Source organism: Eptesicus fuscus, chromosome 12 (assembly GCF_027574615.1).
Source record: "Eptesicus fuscus isolate TK198812 chromosome 12, DD_ASM_mEF_20220401, whole genome shotgun sequence".
NCBI lineage: Eukaryota > Metazoa > Chordata > Mammalia > Chiroptera > Vespertilionidae > Eptesicus > Eptesicus fuscus.
The window spans coordinates 28,657,951-28,677,504 of NC_072484.1; the positions used below are offsets into that span (position 1 = coordinate 28,657,951).

General features: G+C 52.6%; 1 protein-coding gene across 5 annotated transcripts in view; it reads right to left on the reverse strand.

The window, feature by feature from the left end:
* Nucleotides 1-18,404, reverse strand: part of SMOX (spermine oxidase) — a 51,422-nt gene extending 33,018 nt beyond the window's left edge. For 3 of the 5 annotated variants that reach the window (XM_054724151.1, XM_028144747.2, XM_008141053.3), the window contains exon 1: nucleotides 18,212-18,403. The gene's annotated coding sequence lies outside the window, so the exon portion shown is untranslated. Of the gene's footprint in view, nucleotides 1-18,211 lie in introns of all 5 variants that reach the window. The other 2 variants (XM_008141054.3, XM_028144746.2) reach the window with 2 other exon arrangements.
* Nucleotides 18,405-19,554: the final 1,150 nt, after the last annotated feature.

Consider the following 19,554-nt stretch of genomic DNA (forward strand, 5'->3'; position numbering starts at 1 on the left):
CAGCACAATTTATAATAACTAAGATCTGGAAACAGCCCAAGTGCCCATCAACAGATGAGTGGATAAAAAAAATTGTGATACATTTACACAATGGAATACTGTGGGGCTATAAAAAGGAAGGATCTCTTACCCTTTGAGATAGCATGGATGAATGTGGAGATTATTGTGCTAAGTGAAATAAGCCAGTCAGAAAAGGACAAAGATCACAGGATCTCACTTATTTGTGGAATCTAGTGCACAAAATAAATTGACCAACAAAATAAGTCCCAAGGCATGGAGGCATGGAACAACATATCTCAGAGAGATAAACCAAAAAACTTTTATACTTACTAGAGGCCCAGTGCACGAAATTCATGCACGGGGGGGGGGTCCCCGCAGCCCAGCCTGTACCCTCTCCAATCCAGGACCCCTCGGGGGACGCCCGACTGCCGGTTTAGGCCCAATCCCTGGGCCTAAACCGGCAGTCAGACATCCCTCTCACAATCCAGGACTGCTGGCTCCTAACTGCTCACCTACCTGCCTGCCTGATTGCCCCTAAATGCCCGCCCCCCCCCCCCCCGCCGCCAGCCTGATCACCCCTAACCACCTCTGCTTGTTGGCCTGGTTGCCCCCAACTGCCCCCTCCCGCCCCCGCCAGCCTGGTCCTCAACTGCCCCTCCCACTGGCCTGGTTGCCCCAACTGCCCCCTCTGCTGGCCTAGTCATTCCCAACTGCTCCCTCTGCTGGCCTGGTCACCCCCAACTGCCCTACCCTGCCAGCCTGGTCGCCCCACACAGTAGTTTGGTCGTCCCTCACTAACCCCCCTGCCAGCCTGGTCGCCCCACGCTGCCTGCTGTTCGGTCTTCCGTCCAGTTGTTTTGGTCGTGACGGCCCCTGGCTTTTTATATATTAAGATATGCATAGCCTATGGACACAGAAAATAGAGTGGTAGGGGGTAGGGACTGGACCAAGGAGGCACAGGGGAGGAAAATGGGAGACATCTGGATACTGTTAAAGTTTAAAAAAAAAGACACCAACCCTATTCTGAAGCCCCCAAGTCACCATGGCCCTGGAGGAATCTCAGATACACACAAACACAATCACAAAAACATACTTTACTGTATTTCACTTAATGATGTAACTTGATAAATAGTCCCCTTCTTCGGGGACACCTTATAGCACCATGGTTTTCATACAGGTCTGGGGTCAGATCACTTGTTCTTTAATACATTTTTTTTCTTGATTTCAGAGAGGATGGGAGAGGGAGAGATAGAAACATCCATGATGAGAGAGAATTATTGATCGGCTGCCTCCTGCATGCCCCCCACTGGGGATCAAGCTGGCAACCCAGGCATGTGCCACAACTGGGAATCAAATCGTGATCTCCTGGTTCCTATGTCAATGCTCAACCACTGAGCCACATCGGCCGGGCCAGATCACTTGTTTTTTAATACCGGTGGTTTGAATCTCTACCACTTATTAGACGAATGACCTGAGCTTCAGTTTCCTCATCAGTAGAATGGGTATACAGAATACCTACCTCACAGGGTTGAGTGTGACAATGCAGAGTGCTTAGCCCACAACCAGGCATGTAACAGCAATGGTCTATTTCTATTCCTCCAGGCCCGAGTCTGCACACTAGTGGTGTGACCACTGGGAGGGCTGGGCCAGGACACCAAATGTGCTAAGAGCAGGGGGAAGTCCAGCCAATAGAGAAGTCAAAGACCCTACTATATGATGATTCATGATCTCCAGGCCTCAGAGAAACCACCACACTCTGCAGTGACACTGCTGTGATCTGATGACAGGGGAGAAACAGAGGATTAGGAGAGAAGGGCACCGCCCCCCCTCACTTACTCGGGATGCTTGGCCCTCTCGGACAAGGTCTATGAGGCTGCAAGTGTAATGACAGGACAATCTGTGTGGTCACCGGCCTCCAAGATGGCCCTCAATGATCCTTGCCTCCTAGTACTTGTGCCCTAACATAGTCTCCTCCCAAACTGACCTATGTAACCAATAGGATACTGTAGAAATGATGAGTGTAACTTCTGAAACTAGGTCATAAAAGACATTGTGCAAGTACCATATGATTTCACTCATGTGTGGAATCTAGTGAATAAAATAAGCAAACAAATTAGAAACATACTCATAAATAGAGAAGAGATTGACAGCTGTCAGAGGAGAAGGGGGATGAGGGGCTGGGTGGAAAAGGTGAAGGGATTAAGTATAAAAATAAAAAAAAAGACAACTCAGACACAGAAAACAGTATAGTGATTACCAGAGGGAAAGGGGGTGAGGGAGTGGAGGAAGGTAGAAGAAGGTATAGAGGAGATAAGTGGTGATGGAAGGAGACTTGACTTGGGGTGATGAACACACAATACAATATATACAGGTGATGTATTATAGATTGTACACCTGAAACCCATATAATTTTATTAACCAATGTCACCCTGAGAAGTTCAACAAATTAAATAAATAAATAAAAATTAAAAAACACATTGTGGCTTCCACCTTGCTCTCTTGGACTGCTTCCTCAAGGGGAAGCCAGGCATCACGTCACGAGGCCATTAAAGCAACCCTATGGAGAGGCCCATGAGGCAAGGAACTGAGTCCTCCTACCAACAGCCAAACCATGCTGCCACGCATGTGAGTGAACCACCCAGAAGCAAACCCTCCAGCCCCAGCCAAACCTTCAGATGACTGCAGCCCAGCCATCATCTTGCCTGCAACCTCCTGAGAGGCCTTGAGCCAGAAACACCCAACAAAATCACTCCCAAGCTTCTCGCCCACAGAAACTGTGAGGATACTAAATGTTTGGATAATAAATGTTTACTGCCGTTTTAAGCTACTAGGTTTTGGGGTTGTTTGTTACACAGCGCTAGGTAACTAATAGAGTCAACAAATCTCTCTCCCTGGGGAACACCCCCAGGGTGGGGACCCTAGGCAAATACCCCATTTCACTCAGGGCCCCAGCTCCCTCTTTTCTGAAATTCAAGACTGGGGTGGAGTGAGCAGAGAGCCTGGCCCAGCCCCTACCATTTACAAGGCTCAGGAGACAGGAATTCCTTCCCAGCCAGTGTATTAGACTCACCTGGAGATTTTTATAAAAGACTGATTGATACCCAGCCCCCTCCCCCCACACACACACACACACTGGATCATCTAAATCAGACTGTTTGGGGTTGGGGTCCTGGCATGGATATTTTTTTAAAGGTCCTACATGAAGCTAATATATAGCAGGCTCCAAATGCAGACTCCAGGCCCACCCAGAGATATCGTGTCTGCCTATGCAGGACAGCAGGAGACAGAGAGAATAGCAAGCCAGGCAGTGTCCAAGCTCCACTTCTCTACCCCCAGCTTAAATTGAGGGTCTCCCTCTACCCCCTCCCCACAGTTGCCCAGCTCCCTAAGCCCTGTGCATTCCTAGTCTATAATGCATCTCAGGCTAGACAGGGCCAACCTCTGCCCTCGGGGACGGCTCCCTTTGAGAGGACCAGGGTGCAGGATGGGATCTAGCTCTGAGTGATCTTGGGGAAGACTTTGTTTCTTCATCTGAAAAAAAAAAAGGGGGAATTACATCACCCCTGCTCTGCTCTCTAAAGGGTCCTAGGCTCCCAGCCCTGGGAAGAACACAGCAATGGGTTAAACAGACAGGTACACAGCCAGTTAACTCACAGGTATAACATGCAGCGATAAGGATTTGATAAGGACTGTAATGAACAATGTGGGAGAAGATGAGAAAGGGTGCCTAATGGGGCAGGGAGAGGAGTCAGAGAAGATTTCTAGGAAAGAAATTAGAAATGAGCTCCGGGCAGGGGGGACTGTATGTGCAAAGACTCAGAGGTGCTGCTTTTAAGATCAACTCTCAATACCGCTTTTCCTTCCCTCCATGAATCACCCTGCAAGCCCCACATGGCCACTCACCTGGCCTTCCTCCGAAGCTGCAGCAGCCACTACCCAAGCCACGATGCAGGCATGGAGGGCTTCTCCTGAGCTTCCCCAAGCCAGTCAGCCACACATGTAAGCACACCCCCACGGGGGCACACAAGAGAAAGGGCAGAATGGCCCCAGCTCCCCAGATTGCCCAGGGAGTGGAATGTGGAGAAGGACCCCTCCACTTCATCAGGCATCACCTGCAGTCCCCACCATCCAGAGAAAGCGGGAGGTGGGCAGGATGGTCACTCAGCGACAGCACAGGCGCTGCAGAGCCAATGCACGATGCGGCGAGAAGTCTGGGTTGGGCACAGGACATCCCGGGGGTCCCCCTTACCCACAGTTTTACTTTCCCAGGTTTCAGTTAATGAAAAATTCCAGAAATGAACTATTTATAAGTTTTAAGTTGTGTACCCTTCTGAGTAGCATGATAAATCTCACACCGTTCCAGTCCATCCTGCCTGGGATGTGACACATCCCTTTGTCCAGTGTAACCACACTGTACATACAGTACAATAAGATATTTGACAGGGAGAAAGACCCCATTCACATAACTTTTATTATAGTATATTGCTATAATTATTCTATTTCATTGTAAGTTATTGTTGTTAATCTTACTGTGTCTACTTTATAATCTTTATCATAGGTGTGTATGTATACTAAGAATCATAATGTATATGTAGTGTAATCACAGTTTCAGGCAAACACTGGGGGTCTTGGTGTAGAGGGCCCCCTGGGAAGACACATGGACATTCTTTAGATTGCTGTTGACTAAGCCCAAGATATTTGACAGAGTCATGTCAGTTGCACCCCCGCCCCAGGAGTGCAGAGGTGTTGTCACTTCCTGGCTTACCTTTGTCTAGGTTCCGGAAGAGGGCTTTGAGATGTGGAACCAGTCTAGCACCAGAAAAGAGGAAATGAAATAGACCTGGGCCCTCCCAAGCTCCTTTAATCTTAAGTTTTCCAGTGAACCCCCCTTGTATATGAGAGTATAAATAAATGTGCTGCGTGGCTCAGGGAGTCGTCTGTCTCTCCAGCAGAGGAGGTCAGCGACCCACCCGGGACCCAGCTTGCATCTACTTCTGTGTCTCTTTATTTCTCAATCCCTGGACGCCTCTATCAAGAACCAGTTTCATCTCTCTCCGTGCTGGCCACGGAAGAGGGAGATCCCCGCCGCATCAGGCCCCCGCATCTTGGAACATATCCCCTGTGGGTAAGGAGGGACTACTTAAAAATGGTTAAAATAGTAAATTTTATGTCATGTATATCTTACCACAATAAAAATAAGGACAACAAAAAGCTTAGCAAGCCCTACTCTGTGCCAGGCACTCAGACACAACAGCAGCCTCCCCTTCGAGGGTCTAACCAATCAGAGGTGACAGGTGCCCCCAAAAAAAGCAAAGTAGGGTGAGGAGAGACGCAGCTGCTCTGTGTGGGGAGGCCAGGGAAGCCTCTCCGAAGAGGTGACCCCGGAACTGTGGGGCTGCGGCTCCCGGAGCAGAGGAAGTGACCGAAGGGGATCAGAGGGAGAAGTGCTATGGTGACCTTCTGGGAACTTGCTGAATGACAGGATGTGGGGATGAGGGCAAGGATGACTTGGGCAACCAGTCATGACACCGCAGGAACAAACCTTGACAAGTTCTATGTCAGCTGGTCATCCCTCTCCCCTTGATGACAAGCCTGTGGGGTAAGACAGACCAGAAACTGAGGCCAAACAACGCAGTGCAGGACCTGCAGGTGGGAGGGGAGCCCAGATGCTCTCATTCCGGAAGCCAGTTCTCTTCTCAAGGCTACACCAGCATGGGAACACCTCCCCAGGCCACCTCCCACTGCAGGGCCCAGCACAGCCCAAAACACACAACCTGCGGTCCCTCCGCCAATCCCCCTTCATCAGGCGGCACCCGCGGGCACTGTCCTGACCAGCTCCTGACCAGGGTCAGTGTCTCCACACAGAGACCCACCGTTCTGCACCTGGGGCGCTTGAAGCCTGGGAGGTAGGCGCTGGCAGATGAAGAGGTGGCTTCCCTGCCAGGTTTCTACCCTCTCCCTGCCAGGAGCCGCAGCCCCACAGTTCTGGGGTGAAGGAGGACTGCCCCGTCAGCACTTTCCACTGACTCTTTCAAAACCACTGACAAGAAGTGAGGCTTGTGAGACAAGCCCAAGCCCGGGCACAGTTCCCCCCTGCCGGCCCCGCGTGACTCCGCACAAAGCCTGACTGTGCTTCAGCTCCAGCCCCCGGGAGGAGGGGGTCTCCTGCAAGCCTGTCCTCTCTCCAGAGCCACCGGGTCCCCCCTCTGCCAGCGCTCTGCCCCCGAAGAGACACTGCAGCCCACATGGCAGGGCTAAGTGTCCAAGGCTTGTTGGGTCCAGGCAGCATTTGCGGGGAGGGGGTCCCCCTTCACTGTGAACTCTTTTCCCACAAAGCTCCCTCTCCTATGGCCCCCACTCGGCACAGATCACAGAGCGAAGGTGGCATGCAAGATCACAAAAGGGAAAAAGGAAAACATCCCCCAAAAATCCAGCCACCAGATGAACCACACAGTAAACCCCTATTTATTGAATCCTTCCCTATGAGGCCCTGAGCTGGGCACTCTCCATTCATGGCATCATTTAACGCTTCCAAACACCCGGGTGCCCACTTTACAGATGAGGGGACAGGCTCAGAGAGGTCCCCAGATGTGATGGAGGCCACCCAGATAAAGTGAGGGCAGAGCAGGGCTTGACAACACTGAGCTCATCTCTTTCTGCCCAACGCTTGCTCAGTTCTCAGGGGGCAGCAGGACTAAGCAGCCCTTTGCCTGGCCCTTCTCCCGTCTCACCCCTCCCCACAGACTGACACGGCACACACTGTGCCAGCCACTCGGGGCTGCCTGGCAGGAGGCATCCCCAAGCCTAGCGGCTCAACCTGGCTGCACTGCCAAAAACAAGGGCTGCCCTGGGGAAGCCATCTGCCTCCCGCCCAGGGTGATGGTGGAGTGGTCACCGGGCTACCTGAGTCTCCCTGTCCCATAGGGGCTGGCTCAAGGTTTGCCAGGCACTACACTAGGCCACAACCCTTTGGCCCTTGGTTTTATCCTCCAAAAACAGGGACAGGGATGCTGGTCTAATGGCTATGCCTACACACACACACAAAATTCTAAAAGCAACTAACTCCTGCTACCCTCTAGACCAGGGACGGGGAACCTTTTTTCTGCCAAGGGCCATTTGGTTATTTATAACATCATTTGCAGGCCATACAAAATTATCAACTTAAAAATTAGCCTGCTATCCGTGGGCGAAACTTTTAATTAACTCGCCCCTAATGCCGTGGCGGGGCCAGACCAAATTATTTACGGGCCTTATACAGCCCGCAGGCCGAATGGCCCCACCCCTGCTTTAGATAGTCCCCTCCTCTCTCAACGGCCCAAGATTTTCCTGGCGTGGTAACTACAGGCGGTGTAACTTGGTCTTCTAACAAGTCCTAACCCAGGTTCATCAATAAAGGGCTCTCCGTTAAGTTCAACAATGAAGCAGGACCCCAGCAAGAGCTGGAACCAGGTCTGACAAGACAATGGTGTTCATTTCAAAATGCTCACGTTGGCCCTTCACCCATGATTCAATCCATAAAACACCTATGGAGTTAAGACACTGAGCTTGGATACTAAACATATTCTTCAAGTCCTTTTCTTGAATTCAAAGAGAGACTTAATAACTCACCAGCTTTTGAAATCAAGAAATGCTTGCCCTGGCCTGTATGGCTCAGTTGGTTGAACGTCGTCCCGTGCATCAAAAGGTCACCAGTTTGGTTCCTGGTCAGGGCACATGCTCAGGTAGAGGGCTTAATCCCCGGGGAGGGGGCGTTTCGTGGGAGGCAACTGATCCACGTTTCTCTCTCACATCGATGTTTCTCCCTCTCCCTTCCTCTCTCTCTCTAAAAAAAAAAAAAAATCCATGTTTCTCTCTCATTCTCACTCTCCCTCTCTCTCTCTAAAAAATCAATAAAAACATTTTAAAAAACCAGAAATACTTGTTCTTTTACTAGTAATTCTACTAGAGGCCTGATGCATGAAATTCTTGCAAGGGGCTCAGCCCTCACATCCCTGCTCCATCTGGAAGGTCGTCCAGACGGTCGTTCCACTGTTCAGCCATTCGGTCAATTTGCATATTACACTTTTTTTTTATTATAGATCATCATCGTTATCACTATTTTTCACTAAGCACATCTGAGGAACAGAGCGCAGCACTAAGCATTTCACACGGGATGTATAAGTGAAATCTCAATCAATATCCCCATTCTACAGAAGAGGAAACTGAGGTCCAGAGAAGTCCCACACCTGCCATCTAAAATAAGGAACTCCAAAATTCACTTAGTAAGATACTAAGGCTCAGGTTTTACTCTTCTTTAAAAACCAAGGAGTGAGTCAATTTCATTGTCTTGCGTTACTTTTTCATATTAAATCAAAAATTTCCCATTAATTGTGTATGATTTTTTTAAATTAGTTTTCCCAAAAAAAAGAGAGTAAAAGGGATCTGTATGCTTAACATTTAAAGGCCTCATTCAAAAAGCTTTCTCAACAATGTTTGTTCATTGATGGTCCTGAGTGTCTCTGCTTGAGTCATCTTAAAATCCAGCTGACTCAAGGTCTAGTGTTTTGCAGTTCCGAAAGCATCCAGCAGCCCCTCCTCCGTGGGGTCAGGAAGTCGGGGAGCTGGGTTAGCCTAGCTTGGGGTGGGGAGGGGAGGTCTGGTGTGGTGAGAAGGCACGGTTAAAGGTCTGTGGACAGGCTCTGAGGGGTCTGAGATGAAGAATGGACATTGGGTCGGATGTCCAAGAACCTGGGTTAGAGACCCAGACATATCATTTGCTGGTACTACCGGTGTGGCAGCGTGAGGAGAGGACAGGCACTCTGGGTCTGCCAGGGCCTGGCACGAAGTTGGCAGGGGATGGCTAGGTTCTTTGTTCTGTTTCTAATAAATTACAACTCATTTCCGAGTGCTTCTTCTCCTGGGCTAAATCACACCTTCCTTACACCCTCCTCCAAGAAGTAGCTAGAGGATACAGGAATCTGGACTGGGATATCAGGGGTGCTGCACTCCCCCCGCCAAGCTACCCTGCTCTGGCTGAACCCAAATGCTTTCTTCCTCCTCCACCCTCCCAGCACGTTTAGAGAGAGCCAGAAAAGCCCCGGACTCTGCTTGTTTGAAAAGAAAGAGAAGGGCAAAGCAGGACAGGAGAGTGTGGCTGGGCTGGGTGAGCAGGCTCACTGAGCATCCTCTGGCCGGGCCCTCCGGTCTGCCCGACTTTGTACCATTAAAGCAACTTCTCCTGGGTCACTGTCTGAAATGCCACCCCCCATCACCGCCCCCTGAGCTGCTGCACAAAGAGTCCTCACACTTCAGAGGAAATGAGGTGTAGCAAGGAGCAAGGCAGGACGGTCCCCACCAGCCACAGGGGAGGAGGAGAAGGGAGCAAGGGCCCTGGGACTCCCCCTCCCCCTTTCCTGTACTTGCAACACCCCTTCCAGGAAGGCAACAGGATGAGATTCCCAACCTTTTGGGGAAAATGACTCAGAGCCTCTGAGAATCTGAGGATAAGGGTCATATAAGCAACCTGACCCCTGCCCATGCTGAGCTGTAAAGGGGCACAGCTGTTCCATGAGGAGGTCCAAAGTCGGGGGGAGATGTCTTGTACCTTTAACCCACCATCACACCTCTGTCATGTTTCTCACTGAAACACTACTCTGATCAAACCCCTGTCCTGCTCAAAAGCCTTCGATGGCAGGCCCTGGCCAGGTGGCTCAGCTGATTGGAGCATCGTCATTTTGTACAACACAAAGGTTTCTGGTTCGATTCCCGGTGAGGGCACACACCTAGGTTGCAGGTTTGAGTCCCCAGTCAGGGTACATACGGGAGCATATGGGAAGTAAATGAAGCAACCAATTGCTGTTTCTCTCTCACACCAATGTTTTTCTCCCTCTCCACCCATTCCTCTCCCTCTAAAATCAATTACATATATATAATTCTCACACACGCACGCGCATACACACACACTCCCACAGGTGAGGATTGAAAAAAATAAACACAAACCTTCAATGGTTTCCCATGGTCTAATGAATAAAGGCAGGTCCCCGACATCTCCTCTCTGTCCTCAGCTCCCCTGTCTCCTATACCCACCCACCATTCCCACCAGATCCTCTGACTCCCACACCCAGACTAGTTCCCTAGGGCCCAACGTGGCCTGTGAACTCTCCTCATTCTGCCCAAATCTCCTTACCCTGCCAGACACTCCTCCAGGAAGTCAGTCCTGGCTACCCTCGCCCTCACTTTCTCCTCCTCTACCGAAGACCCCTCCTCTGGTCTAGTCAGGACCCCACCCCAAGCCTCACCATGCTCTCTGCTGGCCTTTGTGCCTCTCACACCCCTGACCACTGTCCCCTTTGCTAGGCCACATTAAGAGCAACCAATACGTATTCAATGATCACAACAACCCTACAAGGGAAATAATGTTAGTCCCACAGTACAAATGAGGAAACTGAGGCACCAAGAGGGTTAGCTTCTTGCCCGGAGGACACAACCCGCTCTCTGAGATGAACAGCTGGGAGAGAACTTGTAGAGCGAGGAGATGGCAGGAGCAGTGGGGTGGGAGGCACTCCCAGAATCCCAAAGACCCAGGCCTGGCAACTGTTGGGTCCTAGGCACCAGACAGGTCCTCCCAGGTCTCTTCCTCACCCACCCAGGGAAGCAGAACTGTTGCCATGAGAACCCAGAGCTGGCCCATGTCCCTCCACGCCATCCCTCCCTTTGCAGTGCCCTTTTCTTCCACTGACTGTTCAAATGGTACCCGTCTCACCAAGTCCACCTCCCCTAGGAAGTTATCCATCCACCCTTCCTTCCCTCCCCGGCACTTCTGGACTTGGACACTACCCATGTTTGTAGTCGTTCATGGAGCAGCTCATTTCCACATCAGCCCTTCCCACTGGGTGTTTTCCAGGTTGGTGGGATATTAGAAAGTTTAAAAAAAAAAAAAAAAGATTTCCGTGGTCAAATCATTTTGGGAAACACCAAATGGCTTCTCTTCTGCAGGACTTGTCAGAGCCTTTAATTCTCTTACAGAGCATTGTGAATCTCCCCATGTGTGGTGGAGTGAATTTGCCAGTTTCTACCCTTATTTGAAGTTTCTCAGAGCAGTCTTTGAAAAATGCAGCCCCCTCCTCCCCGCTCAGGAGAGCCTGGCACAGCAGGGGCACACAGGCAGACACTGAGTCCTACAGTCCTTTTAGGAAGTGTGTGAAATATTTGAGGAATTCAGCTTGAGAGCCCCTCTTGGCACTGCCCAGGGCAGCAGAACTGTCCCACCTTCCTTTGGGTGAGGCGATTGACTACCCTCCTGCCAAGGTCTAAAGAGACCTCATCTGACCAGTGCCCGAAAATACCGAACCCCCCAAGCCCAGAGAGCAAAGGGCCTTGGGAGACCCCCCCCAAAGCACACTGGACAATTCTTTCATGCAAATCTCTCATTCTACTCCATCATTAGCATTCAAATTTTAATATTAAACCAAAATTAAAATGTCTTCAGCTGCCATTCTAGGAAGAAGCCGTACCCCATCCAACAAATCCTGTGACCCTCTCCCCTGCTCCCCAGGAAGAGGATGGAATCCCTCAATTTACAGAAAACTGAGGCCTCAGAGAGGAGCAGACACTTGCCTTTAGTGGCCCAGCCAGGGTCGGAGCAGAGAGAAGCATCTAGGCCTCCCCACTTCCAGGTGCACCGGGGAGGGGGCCCAGTGGGAGAAGACCCCAACAGCGCAGCTCATGTAACCATTGGTAGTGGCTGCAAGAACGCAGGCCAGGATAAGGGACAGCTGCACCTGCTGGAGGGAATGGCTCGAAAGCTGAGGAGACTCTGGGGGCTTCTAGGAGACGATGCTATGTCTGGGACTGAAGTCAGCTATTTCCCCAATCTCCTTGGGCCAAGCCTGGATAGAGGAAGAATGCTCACCCCAGATTGGCTACCCACAGGGCTGGGCTCAGCTGTGGGCAAAGATAAGATGCCTACATGCCGCCTGCATGTCACCCTGCCCGGGGGCAGTCACCTAAGACACCTTATTGTAGTCTTGGGAACTCGTCACTGCCAGACACCCTGGAGATCAGTCCTGGTTCCTGGCCTGAGACTCAAGTCCCCAGATACCCCCCCCTCACCCAGCCCCACTTCCCAGCACCCTGCATCCTGAACCCTCTACACCAGTGGTCGGCAAACTGCGGCTCTGTTGACTAATGAGTTTGCCGACCACTGCTCTACACTATCACCTACCTCCACCTCAGCCCCCACAGAGGCAGTCCCCACACCTCCCCCAACACAATCCACAGGAGTCTGGATGGACCCTTTACCTGTTCTAGGTCTCAAGTGACCTGCACCCATCCCTGCACCTGCCTGGCCGGAATCCATAATCTCAACCCTTACTACACAAAGATGGCCCATGGAACCACCCCCGCCCCTCATTGGCTACTTCACACCACCCAGGAGCTTGTTAGAAATGCAGCGTCTCAGGCCCTACCCTAGACCTACTGAGTTAGAATCTGCATTTTTAACAAACTTCCCAGGTGATCCACTGTATGTTGAAGTTTGAGATGCACTTTTATCGAGCCCTATTCTAATCAAGCCACTGCACCTATAACCTTTAGTGGCCCTCAGGGGCCTAGTGAGTCAAGTCCAGACGCAGCAGCTTGGCAGTCAAGGCCTTCCCCAACCTGCCTTCCACCCACTACTCCAGGCTTGGGCTCCCCCTCCACCTTGGGAATGCCAACGCCTCCTCTGTTGGCCAAAGTAACTCAGGACTTCAGCACCCCGTATAAGCACCACCTCCTCGAGGAAGCTGGTCTGAACTGCACCTCATTATATCACACCTGGCATGGCTCACTCTTATTTCCTGGAGAGTGAGGATCCTGTCCTGTGTTCCCAGTGGTTGTGAACACTGGGCTGGGGCACAGACGTCAAATGATGCCTGAAGGTAACAAGGCCCCATGTCCAGTTGTCAAGAAGTCCACCCTCAGCTCCAGTCTGCCAGGCTCTGGCTATGCCACAGCTTTCACCTCAACCCAGGCAGACAAGGACTCGGGCAGTGTGGCTAAGCCTCCTGCATACTCCCTGCCAGAGAAGGGACTCTTCCCAAAGCCATGGGCCTGAGGAGCTCCCAGCAGCAGAGTGCTTGCTCTGTGCCTCAGTTTCCCAAAATACAGAAGAGAATGCCACCAACTTTGCCTCCCTCTTTTCCTGGTGGGCTGGCAGAATCTGCCAAGATAGATGAGCAGATCCCTTAAACTCTGGGGCTCAAAAATCGGAGAAAAGGGACTCCATCCCGGTGTGGTCAGCAAACCTCTGCTCAGCCAGCCGGGCCCCTGGGAGGCCAAGTCACCAGTCCAGAGGCATCTTTTTTTTTTTTTTAATATATAATTTTATTGATTTCAGAGAGGAAGGGAGAAGGCGAGAGAGAGAGATAGAAACATCAGTGAGAGAATCATTGATCGACTGCCTCCTGCATGCTCCCTCCTGGGGATTGAGCCTGCAACCTGGGCACATGCCCTTGACCAGAACTGAACCCAGGACCCTTCAGTCTACAGGCCAACGCTTTATCCACTGAGCCAAACCAGCTAGGGCTAAAGGCATCTTTTCATGACCAAACAGGAAAGCCTTGCAGGACAGGGCTGCCACACCCTCCTCCTGGCTCCCTCCTTCCTGGCCCCGTTCCTCAGGGCTGGTGTCCTACGGGAAGTCCTCCTTCACACTGGGCCTGCAAGAAGGCATTCAAACATGTCACCTTAAGGAGTTCCTGGCTTCCACAACCTCTGGGGAGCAAAGGAATAAAGCCTCTCTAATCCCATTTTACGGATAGACAAAAAGAGGTAAGGACAGACCCAACCATGAAGTAGATTAAGCTGTTTTCCATTCCTATTTTCTCTGTTCCCCCAGCTCAGCTCCCACATTTGACCCAGCCCTACTCTGACCCCCATCCAGGTTTCCAAGGCCAAGTCTGAAGCTCTACCTCACAACATTCCAGATGGGATCCAAAACAGGCCAGTTTATTGTTAGAGCCCCTACCTGGCCTCCCTGAGATCTCTCTCCAGAGGCAGAGGAAGAAGTCAATGCTAAACCCAGAGGGGTGGCATTCTAGTGGTGGCATCTCAAGCAGGGAGCTGTTTTAGTGCCAGAAGAAGTTGATCTCCCCAGCACCCTAATATCACAGTGTGTATGACGGCCAACTACTCAGCCTGGGCCTGAGCCTCTCCTGGAAGAAAAGGTAGGACATGAAGCAGAGAAACTCGCTGAGCAAGGATCCCTTCTACCTTAGAGGTTATGATTTCTTTCCAACCTCCCCAGTCTCCAAGATATGCAGCCTGCATGTCATCCTGCACGTCTGGAAGTCTGGAAAAACCAGTGGCTTGTTAAGAAGCCTTCAGCTGGTGCCTATCTGAGAGGCATGAGAAAAATGCTAGAGTGGGATGGTTTACAGCATGGATTCTGGAGCCAGGTTGCCTGGGTTCATATCCTTATTCTGTCACTATTGTGTTGTATGACTGCGCCTCAGTCCTCCCATCTGTTAAATGCAATAAGACCTACCTTATATGCCCTAGCCAGTTTGGCTCAGTGGATAGAGCGTCAGCCTGTGGACTAAAGGATCCCAGGTTCGATTCCGGACAAGGGCAATGCCTGGGTGGCGGACTCGATCCCCAGTAGGGGGCGTGCAGGAGGCAGCCCATCAATGATTCTCTCTTATCATTGATGTTTCTATCTTTCTCTCCCGCTCCCTTTCTCTCTGAAATCAATAAAATAAAATAAAATAAAAAAATTTTAAAGACCTACCTTATAGAGCTAGTGAAAGGATTAAAGGAGTTAATATTTGCAAAGTCCTTAAAACATTGCCTGGCATTCCGGAGTATACTAGTATAGCAGGGCCCTGGCCCAGCCTCCTGCCCTCTGCCTGATTTCCCACTCAGGATACCCTCCTTGCCCCCACTATCCCTGGTCAAGGCCTTTCTTAGACTTGCCAGCCCAACTCTAGATCTGGACTTCTAGCCCCTATTTCCAGCATTCCTCTCACAGTGTTACTTTGGTTCCTCACCAGTCTGCCTGTCCAGGGCCCAGCTCCTCTCCCTCCTAGATCTGAGGTCCCCTCGCTCTTGGCCCTGCATTCTGGGAGCACCAGCCACACAATTCAATTCTCAGCTGGCTCCTCTGTGCAAAGAGGAGACTGTGAGTGGAAAGACAAAGGTCTAATAGTGAGATCCCCCCAGTCCATTTGTTGCACCCTTCCAACCCCCTGTCCTCCGAGGATGGGCACCCAGCAGCCAGAGAGCAGCCTGAAGTAAATCCCCAGCTTCCCATCTCCTGAGTTAGAGAACACACACACACACACACACACACACACCCCTGTTAACCTAGCCTGGATGCCCACCAGAGAGAGCAAAGGAAGTCATTTATCCCTAACCCACAGCGACCCACACTGACTCCACATCCCCCAGACTCTTGAATCTCCCCCCTGGGCTTACAGGCCCACCTTCGAGACCCTGGACCTTTTCCATTTCCCTTTTTCACACCCCTCAGATTGTTACAGCCATTTGCACAACTGCTTTTATGGAAAGAAAGTAAAGTGTGAGGGGTCACTGGAGGTTTAAAGGGGGCTCCTATGCTGACTGCAATACCCACCTCTTTCTGCCTAGCCCAACCCCAACCTTCCCACCTGACTCAAGATTTCCTGAGCAGCAGCTGTGTGCCAGGCACTGTGTAGATGCTCCAGATACAGCAGTGGGCCATTCAGTCAAGGTTCCAGCCAGGCAAAGTAGAAAGATAATTGTAACCAACAGTTATGGACTGTGATAAACATTGAAGAAAGTAAAACAGGAGCTTTGGTGAATTATGGGCTGGGGAGTGGCCCTCTACCAAGACTGGGAAGGCATGTGAGTTGAGACCTGAAAAATAAGGAGCCAAGCCAGCCCAGTAGAAAACCCTGGAAGGACATTACAGGCAGAGAACACAGCATAAGCAAAGGCACCAGGACAGAAAAAAGCTTGGGATGTTCCAGGGCAAAGTGATTCAGGTGTGGATGTCAGGGACAAGATAAGGCTGGAGGAAGTCAGAGATGGCCAGATCATAAAGGGTCTCATAGGCCAGGGAAAACTTTGAAATTTTATTCTAAGTGCAATAGGGAGCTATTGAGGGTTTTAGAGAACAAGATTACCTTAATATTTCCCTAAATACTTCTCCGTTAAAATAGATTAGAGCAGCATTCAGGTATGACATAAAAGTCCTGTGGCAGAAGCCTAGGATGGCAGCAGCGGTGTCAGAGCTTAAAGAACATGCCTGAGACAGAATTTGAAGAAAGGACTAAAAGGATATGCTGTTGGATTGGTTGTGGGGATGGAGGCAAAGGGAGAAGTTGATGCCACCTGGTTTCCTGTCTTTAAAGCTGGGTTTACTGACATGGGAAGGCCTGTGGAGGATCATGTTTGGGGAGTACAGTCAGGGTTCCGTCTCATCCATGCGAAGTTTTTCATACCTATGACACAATCAGGACATCATAAATCATCACATGGATGGTTGGATAGAGGGGCCAGAGATAAAACTTGCTATTTAAAATCATGAGAATGAAAATTATGTACATTTAAGATCTTTGTTTGTAAATCAATGCTTGATTTAAAAGTCCTAAGAAAGAATGAGAGCTGGGGGTGGGGGGTGGATGTCAATAGAAGGATATTGGGGAAGAGGAGGGGACTGAGGACAGAGCCCTGAGATCCTCCAGCATTCAAAGCTGAGTGACGTTGTCCCCAAAAACGACTTAGGAAGGGCTAGCCAGGGAAAGAGAAGAAAACCAAGAGAAGCCAAGAGAGATCATTGGTTCTAGAAGGAAAGAATGATCAACAAGGGAGGTTAAGGAACATCTGCTTGTGGGGGTATGGAAATCACTGGAGACATTGACTGGTGTGGGGAGAGGGGGTGCCAGGGCAGTTTCAGTGAATGGTGGGACAGAAGCTTCCCTGGAGAAGCTCTGCTGTGAGAGATAGGTCTGTGGCTGAGGGAGAATGAGGGATGAAGGCAAAAAGGGGACTATGAAATGTAGGGTGTGATGGAGGAGGGTGCCAAAGCATGTTCTTACACTGTATGAATAACCCAGGGGGGGAGAAGCCACTTCTAACACTGTGGAGAGGGGAAGTAATTGAAGAATGGGGGACAGGAGCGGGGCACCTTCGAGCCCCAAGTGGAGGCATCGGCCTGTGGCAGGAACTGGGATGCTTCAAGCCCCTAAGAGAGAAGGGGAGGGGAGGGGGATGAAACGCAGCTGAATACAGATGTGGGACCTTCACTGTACTCACTTCCAGGTGCACGCCTACACACCCCTCCATTCGTGCTCACTTCAGTGGCCCCTGGGGCGCCTGCCTTGTTTCACTGCTAGGACAAGTGGCCCTCCCGTGGACTGGCACGGATGTGCCACCACCAGCAGGTCCTGCAAACAACCTGTGGACATATCTCATCATATGTGTCAGACACAGGGCTTATCATATCCAGCCGTACCCTTTCCAGGTGCAAGCTTGGAGGGGGTCCACGGGCCCGTCACCGGCTCCACCAAAGCCCAGCCCCCACCCCAGGACAGAGCCGTCCCTCAGCCCCTCCCCCAAAGCGAGCCCTCCAACACACTCCCCTTTCCTGAGCCTGGCTCTCGCCGAGCCCGTCGCAGCCCGTGAGCTGCTAGTTGGCCCACAGGAGAGAGCTGCTCCCACCCTGTCTGGGTTCCCCCCGCCCCCGAGCAGACCCCCCGGACGCCCGCAGGGAGGGCGGCCCGGCCTCTCCCCTAGTCTCGGCCGTCGCCCCAGAGCCTTCTCTTCTCTCCCCAGCGACCACCCTCTGGGCGGCCCCAGTCGTCGCGGAGCGTCGGCGCCCGGCTTTGTCTGCGCCCACAAAGCGCGCCCGCCAGGCGCCCCGGGCTCCCCGGCAGCATGCAGCCCGCGGGGTCCGGCCTGCCCTCCATCCCGGCGCGCTCGCCCGGCCCGCGCAGCCCCCTCTCGAAATCACCGACCCCCGGCCCCGACCACCGCCTCCCCCGACGCGGGCGAAGGGGGCGCGGCGCCCACCGCTCTCCGCGAGCCTCGGGGAATGCCGCGCACCCAGCCCTCCCGCCCGAGCGCGCTGGCCGCGGGAGCCCCGCACCGACCGCGTCTCCGGGGCCGCTCCGGGCCCTTCGCCCTCCCGCGGCGGCCGCAGCCCCCGCCCGCCCGCCCGGAGCGAGAGCCGGGCGCCGGGGGCCAGGAGCGGAGAGCGGGCGCTCCATACCTTTCCCTGCTGAGCCGGGGAAGTGAGTCTGCGGCGAACGGCGCTCCAGCCTCGTCCTCCTCCACCTCCCCTCCTCTCCAACCGCCGGGCTTCCTCCTCCAGCCGCCACCGGGACCGTAGGGGCCCGAGCCAGCCGCCGCGGCCTGTGTGGGGCCCCGCTCCGCCTCGCGTCCCCGGCCCACCCCGCCCGGTCCGCTCCTGCCCGGCTCCCGCTCCGCCTCTGGGCGGGGGCGCGCGCAGCTCCTCCCCGTCCCGCCCCGCCGGGGGCGGGGAAACTGGCGGCCGCCGGGCTGGGAAGCCGGGTGCCCCTACCTCCAATTCCCGGCCCAGCGCACCCCACCGGGGCCCCACGCCCCGTCCCCTGGCCAAGCTGAGCGCCGAAAGTCCCCCCCCATCCCCGAAAGAAAAGTAGCCGAACACAGGGCCCAGGCTGCCTGCTAGGCGACCAGCAGAGCCGGCCCGCGGACCTCAGTTTACCCGCGGAGTTTACCTTTCGGAAAGAAAGGGCACCTCTGTCCTCCTGGAGCTGCCTTCACCCCCGCAGACACTCCACTGGGGTCAGAGGGCTCGTCCCCAAGAGCCACCCCGAATCTCATTTTCTCCCCAACACCCCTGCTGCACCCTCCACCCCACCCCCCAGCCTCCGAGAACCGATCTCAAACCCGCAACAGCAGTGGGTGATGGGGCACTCAAAACGCCACAGCCAGTCCTTTCGCAGCCCACGACTGTGAGCGGAAGTGGCCTCTTTAAGAAAATATCCTTTGCCCACTGCCTCATCCTTGATTTTATAAAAACCGAAGCTAATACAAATGTCAGGGTCACTTTTGTTTTTAAGTCAGAATTCTTTGGAAATTATTTATTTGTTTTCTGTTTCAGATTCTGGTTCCTTGCAGATTTTCATTTGCTCAGTTGGAGGAGGGGGGAGCAGGGGCTCTGACAGTTTCATTCTATTTAGCCCTGTAAGCATTTTCAGGGCTGATAGAGACCCAGTCCAAGGGGTGCAAGCCTTCAGGGGAACTCTTTCAGAATGAGGAGTGTGCCTCACCTAACTCAGACCCCACAATGAACCCACCAGGCCCCAATGCAGAGCATAGCCACCACCCCCACCACCACCACCACCCCTCCACCCCCCACCCCCACCCCCGTCCAGAGGCCCGGAGGACAGAGGTTTCCCTGCAGTAAGGGGTTTGGATGCTCCTCTGCAGGAGGAACTGATTGGGTACAGGTATTGGGAAAATTTCCCAGGTGAGAGTAAGGTAACTTACATGCCAGGCCAGTGGTCGGCAAACCGCGGCTCGCAAGCCACATGTGGCTCTTTGGCCCCTTGAGTGTGGCTCTTCCAC